Genomic DNA, 8,842 nt, shown 5'->3' with positions numbered 1-8,842 from the left:
AAATTTTCAAATTTTTTGTGTAGGTTCTAGACTTGACTAATAAGTGGGTTTCTTAAATTTCAATGGAATCTAAAATTATTTGATTTCTAAAAATCCATCTGAAAAAAACCTAACATGTCCTGACTTCTACATCTAAAAACTGTTCAGAAAATATTTGCACACCATTAGAAGAAATAGAATTTTCCATCTATAGAAGAGTCAAAAATTTATGAAATTTGATGATTTGGAAATTAGAGTTGATAATGAAGATTTCTACAAGTGGAGATCTAGAAAATAGATCTGAGATTAGTGCCAGATTTTTTTGTTAGTTGGAGGTCAGCACACAGAATTCTCAGACCTATTTTGCAAAATAAAATTTCTGGAGTTTGAAATTTCCTGCACTTAGGAAGAACTAAGGGTTGAGTAGAGTGTCAGTTTTATTTCATGTTTGTTTGAAGTTCATAATTTTAGTAATTTAGTTTCATTTTCTAGTTTGACAACTTAGTTGGTACTATTTTATTTCATTTTAGAATTAATGTATGCATTTTGTTTGCTTCTATAAGTTGTCCTAAGGGCACTCCCATTATAAGATAAGAAAAGGATTTCATCACCTTTTTTTGATCCAAAAACCACCAACCTCATGTGCATTGACCCAAGCCTAAGCTAAAATCGATTAGACATTAAAAGAATAAGGTTAAAATAAGTCAAGTTCAGTTGCTACGATGAGTTTTAGTGCGAGGAGAGCCTCCCACAAATTCTACCTCTTACTTGGCCAACCCAAGGATTCAAATATTGGTCTACTTATACTTCGATCGATTCACAGTGATTTGATCTTTTAGGTCTAGAAAAACTCTTAAAAATTTTTAGAGTTGGTTGTATTACATGTCTACTAGGTCTGGAGCTAGATATCACCCAGAGAGCCCAGAATCAGGTCTCGAAATAGATTTTGATTTTGCCACAACCTTTAAGGATATTATTGAGAGGTTAAATGCCATAAGTGGTTCCATCCAGAATTTGAATATGAGAATAAAGACCCTAGAAGAAGAAAGGATGAATGGCATGGAAGAACATGCTAAGAATGCCCTTCTCCTAGATAACTATCCTAAAGGATGATGTGACCATCTTGGTTTTGATAGAGGTCACAATCAAGCGGTCCGACCCCATCACGATCATAATGACCAGGATGAGAGAATACTTCGGAGTGTCAAGATCGAAACTCCAAGCTTTATGGGCCATTTGGATCCCAACAAGTACTTTGACTGGAAGGCAGACATGAATCATTATTTTGAATGGTACGATATGTCTGAGAAAAAAAAAATCAGGTTCACTAAAATGAGACTTCTAGGTCAAGCCAAACTTTATTAGCATAATGTGGAGCGATTACCCATGCATAGGAGATAGGAGTCCATAAGTACCTAAGATGAGATGAAAGATAAACTTCATAAAAAATATCTTCCTACCTCCTATAAGCAGCATCTCCTAGATCAATGGCAAAGGTTGATCCAGGTCAGCAAGTTTGTTACTGAGTACATTGCCAAATTCGATGAATATCTTATGTGATGTGGTGTTAGTGAAGATCCGTCTGTCACCTTGTCATGATTTAGGACCAACTTAAGGGATGACATACAAAGAGAATTGTTCATGCACGAGGTCTATAGCATAGAACAAGCCTATCAATTAGCCCAGGATTATGAGAGATTTCAAAGAATGCCGGTAATCTGACTACTTGAGTCACGTAAATCTGGTATTCTTGATCCTAGATCTAACTTTAATTAGACCCCTAGATCTGATTATAATCAGATCCTAATCAATCATTCCCTATTTGTTGGTCACCTACTGAGAAAGGATGATAAAGGCAAAGGAGCCTTTATAGAGAACCCAGAAGGAAATAGTTCAGAAATCTGATGCTTCAAGTGCAATGGGTTAGGTCATGTTGCTAGTCAGTACCCATGTTGAGCCCTACATATTGGAGAGTCTGAAGAAAAGAACCTCAAAAATCCTCTAAGAGATGAAAAAATGTACATAACAGATACTGAGTTAACTGAAGCTTACGAGGAATCCAATATTTTGGAAGAAGTTGGGCCTAAAGAGAGAATAGGTGTAGTAAGATGTATTTTAGTCCAACTAAAAAAAAGTGAGGATTGGCATAAGACTACTATTTTTCACACCTTCATAGGTCAGAAAAATAAAGTGTGCAAGGTTATCATTGATAATGGTAGCTACATCAATACTATTTCGAATGATGTTATATCAAAACTTGATCTGACATCCGTAAATCATCCGAACCCATACAAGGTCGGCTAGATCGATGCATCGTCCATCCCAATTTGGCACCGTTGTCTGGTCCCCATTAAATTTCAATCTTACTAGGAAAATATGTGGTGTGATGTTATGCCCATAGATGTAGGAAGCATAATCCTAGGAAGGCCTTAGTTGTTCGATCAAGATGCAACACTTCATGGTCGATCCAACTCATATACATTCATGAATAGAGGCAAGAAATTATGATATACTCTTCATTTCCTAAAAATATAAAGAAGAACAGCCATTTAGAGTCCAAAGAAGAAAATTAGAACAAGAGTTTACATTTAATCAGTGCGAAAGAGTTTGAAGAAGATTTGAAAAATAATTCTTTTATTTGAATTCTAGCTATTAAGAAAGTTGGCATGAAGGACATAAGTCATCATCCCCAAGAGATAGCAAACCTCCTTGAAAGCTTCAAAGATATTTTTCTTAAGGATCTCCCAGATCATTTGCCGCCCATGAGGAATATCCAACATGTAATAAACCTCATTTCGAGAGCTTTCTTACCCAATCTATCCTACTATCTCCTTAATCCCAAAGAGCATGCGTAGCTGAAACATCAGGTAGAAGAACTTCTTAAGAAGGAATTTATTAGAGAAAGTCTGAGTCCTTGTGCAGTACCCGCACTCCTGACTTCTAAGAAAGATGGAACTTGGAGGATGTGCATGGATAGTCAAGCAATTAACAAAATTATGGTAAGGTATCGATTTTTCATTCTCCGACATGATGACATGCTAAATATGATAGCTAAATCCACTATTTTCTCCAAGATTGACTTAAAGAGTGGATACCATCAAGTTAGAATTAGGTCTGGAGATGAATGAAAAACTACTTTCAGGATGAAAGATGGTCTTTATGAATGGCTGATCATACCGTTTGATCTATTCAATACTCTGAGCACTTTTATAAGGATAATAAATCAGGTATTGCACCCGTTTATTAGTATATTTGTGGTCGTATACTTCGATGATATCCTTATATCTTTATATACAGCAGATCCAAAGAAAACCACATAGACCATTTGCATCCGGTGTTTCAGACCCTTAAAACTGAGAGCCTCTATGCTAACCTTAAGAAATGTGAATTTATGATCAAACTGTTAGAAAACCACTATGATTTCGTACGTGTAGTTCAAAATTTTTTTAAACATCTAAGCAGCGGAAGTAAATCAATTAAAAATATTTTAAATTAAACCATATATCAGATCTAATCTAAAAACTATAGTTAGAATCTTGATACGAACATTCAACCATGATCTAAAATTTGAAAAAGAAAACAAGCGGTTAGAAAGAAACAAATTGGAGATCAGATCTCCATATCTCGGATCATGCAGATGTCCCAGATTCTGATCGTAGCCGCACATGCGTCCAACTTCTGCTGATATCCACACGGAGACATCTGATCAGAGCACCGAGATTATCGATATGCTAGTACTTTGTAGATCTCACTCCTCATTCTTGGATCTAGATCTCTTCTTCTAGATCTTGAAGAAGGAGATCGCTGTGCGAACTCTTTCGCGTAGATTCGATGGGATCTGAACCAGATCACTATGAAGAGAAGAAAAATCCTTCTTCTTCTCTTCTTCTCTCTCTTTTCTCTTCTTAGATCTGATCACCATCAGATCTTGGCAAGGAGATAAAGGGGAGAAGGGAGGAGGAGGCATAGGAAAGATTGTGATGTCCTAAAGAAGTCGCACTTCTTATTCACGCAAAACCTCACGCCTCCCTTTTTATTTTTGTCATACACCACAAATCCCTCATACCCCAATCCCTTCTTAATGCCCAAGAGATCTAATCTCTTTTAATCTGGGGCATTGAAAATCAAATCAAAGGGTAGAAAGGCATTGAGATAAAGTTGTGATGTAAGAAAGAAACCTCCACTCACAATTAGCGCATGTCCACCTTTCCTCAATTTTTTTTATCATACAAAAAATTCTTCCATACCCTAATTAGATAGATTCTTATCTTATTTTGAATCAAATTTAAATAAAAAAAATCTAAAAAAAAAATTTCAGATAAGGTGGGGCGCCAATAGCCCCTTTCACATGCACAAGAAGAGAAGCATGAGAAAAATAACACCCCTCTTCCCTTCTTGGTATGAAGAGAGAGAGTCTCAGAGAACCTGGACTCCTTGAGTCATGATTCTTCTAGTTCAAATTTGATCAAAATCAGATTCAATCGAGTCCGAAACAAGCCGAATTCGAAAGGCTGTCAAGCCTGATCCAATCAAGCTTGAAATCCAAATCTGATTTGGATAATTGAACCCAAGTAGTATTAAATTAAATTAAATCTAATTTAAATTAATTAGAACTTAATGCATAATTCAATCAGTTTTAATAAAATTATAATATTTATAATTAAGTCCCTGCGTTAACAATTAGCAGTTGTCAAAACTGTAACGATTACAAATTAGTAGTTTTTAAAATTCAAACTATCAATCTGATTGATAATTCGAATATAACCCAAGCCATTGATCAGGTTATGCTCTATTTGTGTATGACCCCTCAGGTTCTGTTCTGTCTGGTAGTGAGACATATCGTGATCTCCATCACAGTTTCATCAAAACTCTTTTTGATGGGCTGAAACGATTTCAACTCACCTCAACAAGGATCGTTGATCCGAAAATAATCTTAGTGAGTTCTCACGATCTACCAGTGATGTCTAGCAACATGTAGTAACAACTCAACAGAATAGAAAAATAAATCTCTAGGTACAGTTATCATGTGATACAATCCCTCTATCGTGAGTTCCGACTTGACGGAGGTAATGGAGAACTCGTCAAACTCCGTCAGTCATATGCAAGATTGGCTCAACTCGAGTTCATCTGTGAATCTCGTGAAAACTCTTTTCTAGTATTCACACTTACTCTGATAAAAAATTTTCTGAAATCAATCTAACGAATCGCATAGGACTTCTCCTTTTCTATCATGATCGATAGATTCTATCTAGGTGCATCCTACTCCAAAACAGCGAATCTGAACCTACAATAGTCAACATACATAGCAAGAATCCAAATGGTTAGAAACCAAGAGAACGTGCAGTCAAACTAAGTAGCTTCACTGTGAATAGCTAACACACCACAGGTCAAAGGACCAGTTACACCACTGCAGTATCGAAAAAATCACTGACGAGTTAGTAGGCATCGAAGTGGTTTCTCGGATTAGTCACGTTTAGTGCAAGTTGTTCTCTAACAACCATCTGCACTCTCACCCAAGTGTCTCTACACCACAGGCTCGAGACTTATCAATTTTAAAGGGAGGTGATCCGTGTATCAATCTTTAATGGATTGATCACTATCCTCTGTGATGATCCTTCGATCGAAAGTATTTAGAAATTAACCACTAATGATGTATGTTTTAAATTCTCTACACTTTGAGAAAATACAAAATTATCTTTGTTAATTTATAGGATAAATCATGGACACATAAGACATGATTGGTTATAAAGACTACCCATCAAGTACAAAATATATTCTAGAAAAAAGTATGTGTTAGCCAAAATTATCTTCAAGGGCACACATCTAACAAACTCTCACTTGCACTAAAGCCAATCTGCCATATACCTGAGCCTCATCTTCTGAAGACAGGCTTCGGTGTTTAGCTGGCTAAGTGACTCGGGCCTATCCCTATTATGTGGAGTGTACTCTCTATACCTCCATATATTTTTATTTGAGGTAATCGCGTATATCCCTATTCTATGTGCATGAACTTCTGGAGAGATCTTGGCTCCTTAGCAAGAGCTATGGACCGTTATCTTTGCAGTACAATGTTACAGTATCTAATGGTATGACATCAAGTTTTACAACTAGCATAATAACCAGAACACATCCTACACATCTATAGCATGTTCAGCTTCTATTGGTCAATTGCCTAGAACCCTTCCAACATTCCGAACCAACATAACTCAAGAATACATGCTGATGTAGATATTCTACCATCAGCATCAATATATCCTCCCACTTTTAGCTTTAATTCTTCTTCAAACAAAGAATAATTTTCTAGTGCTTCTTAAGTACTCAGGGATATTTTCACAACAATCCAATGCTTGGCTTTCACAGCAAGATATACCAAGTCAAGTACATAGCTTGGCATGCACCTATGCCTAAGAGGATAACGGATCTCTCTTGAAGGTCTCAATACTGAATCCTTTCAGTACCTCTTCTATGTACTCGTCTGTGAAAGCCAAACATCTTTTTAGGATCTATCTCTATAGATCTTTTATTTTTAGAATGTTTGATCTAGATCTTTGAAAAAATTTTTATATGTAACCATATCATAATCGATGTCAGTACGGGATCTTCCCACTGACCTTTATGTAACTATATGATTCCTCATATCACGTCGTTGTAAGTTTTGGGATCATCTCTATGTTCTCAATTTTTCTTAAGAAATACTTTCTCTTACTCCTTTGTAAGAATACCAAGTACCTTTCTAAAGAATGGGAGATCCTGCTAGATCTACGAGATGGAGGATGTACTATATATACTGACTCATCTTAAATAGGTTGTACAGATTCTGTGACTCGTTGTTCTTTAGAGATTTCTCTTTGAGTTCATCCTCCCACTGTTTTCAAGAAAATAGTATAATTGCTCACAATCACATTGTGAACCACTAGGAAGAGAAAATGACATCTCAAATCCTTTTGAGATATCCCATAAATGAGCTCTTATAGACCTATCCTCTAACTTGTCCATCAAATCATATCTCATACGGTGTGGTGAAACCAACTTTAGAGGAAACCTAATTTAAATTTTAGAAATTAAATCTTATTCTTAAAGAAACAATAGTTAAATTAGTGATATTCATGATGGACCGGACCATATCTCATATAGCACCATTACTCCTCACATATATACTGTTAAGCTGAGGTGTACAAGAAGAATTTCATCATGAAACTATGCCATTCTCTTTAGATAATCGATAAATTTTCTATTTGGTATTGCATCCTCGATCTAATTGAATACCTTTAGAATTTTTTCGATTTACTTTTCTACTTCACATCTGAATTCTTTGAACATTTCAAAGTCTTTTAGATTTGTATCTCACATACATACGTATACTATGAATGCGTATTGATAAAGATGAGAAAATAGTGATAACCTCCTAGTTTGGCTCATCAAATGGGCCATACACATCGTATGTGTACTAGGATAAGTATCTCAGTGGTCCTATCCCTTTGACCCACAAAGGATAGTTTGGTCATTAATCCTCAAAGAGATGATTCACAGACTAAATATGACTTAACAGTCAATGAGCCCAAAGGTCCATTTTCTTCAGTCGACAAATTATTTCTTCTCATACATGATCTAGCCAAAAGAACCATCTATATACTTCAGGTTTTCTAGTTTTGGATCTCTTAGATCCAATGGCATTCACTATTTTGCTCAAATAATTTTTATAAATGCATCACCATGCAAATGATAATAAACTAAATCTAAACAATAATCACTGAAATTAGGTGCCCACGGCCTAGTGCAACTTTTACACCATTGCTAACTCAAAAGAATCACTTCACCTTTTCTCAGTCTTCTTCCTTTCATGGACCTTATATTAAAGTGCGTAATATGCACTATAGTCTAATAAAAAAGAAAAAATCATAAAATTAATTTTGAGCAATTCGACATACCTTCCAAAGGTGTGTCAATGTTTCCTTAGGTTTTTCAGGTATGTATCTCTAAACTTTTTAAAGTTTCTTGGTTACCAGTATATTGACTAATTTTGTTAAGATGCTATAATATTTATTCATATAATAATTTCATAAATTATCCATATAAATCAGAGATTGCAGGATCAAATCCATTAGCAATTTCTTATGTATAGTTATATCGAGCTTTTCAAGCTCTTTAATGTCCTTGATCATCGATCATGAATAAACTGTCCATCACACATCTCATGCACTATGCGACTCTGATCATCTCACAACTATTACAGATGAATCAACATGTCATTGATAGTCTATATGTCCTTATGCATATATTGAATTTCATCAACTATGAAATTCAATTTATAGCATTTAATCTAATTGTCAATATCCAACTATTTATCAAGTATAGCTCGTTGACTATGGACTGAACAAGCTGATGATATTGGGTTAATCTGGTCAAGAACATGGCTTAATTTCTAAAAGCTAAGAACTATTCTTAGATTTCTAAGCCAGAATATGTAATTGATTTTGGTTAAGTGATTGATATCTAGGATTCGAGCTAAAGGGTTGGAAGCTGAAGACTTGATTATAGAGAATAAAGATTTAATTAGATGATTATACTTGTAATAGTTTATTCTAGAAACTTTAAAAATAAAGAAAGAGCTCTCACTAATTTTTTGAGTCTCCCACACTCCTTGAGTGGAGACAAAAATCCTAATGCGACAAGTGGTTTGAGTGGGTGCTGCGGTCTCATCGATGTACGATACCTCACCTAACAATTATTGATGACACGTATGCCAATACATAGACAACTCTTTATCCAGATACTTCTCCAAGCATGTTGTAGCGACTTGGTCTCTATGTCCTGTGGCCTCACCTAATAATTATTGATACATTTCTTAGTTAAGTCCGACCCA

The sequence above is a fragment of the Elaeis guineensis genome, chromosome 8 (assembly GCF_000442705.2).
Source record: "Elaeis guineensis isolate ETL-2024a chromosome 8, EG11, whole genome shotgun sequence".
NCBI lineage: Eukaryota > Viridiplantae > Streptophyta > Magnoliopsida > Arecales > Arecaceae > Elaeis > Elaeis guineensis.
Note: the sequence above shows the minus strand (reverse complement) of the source record.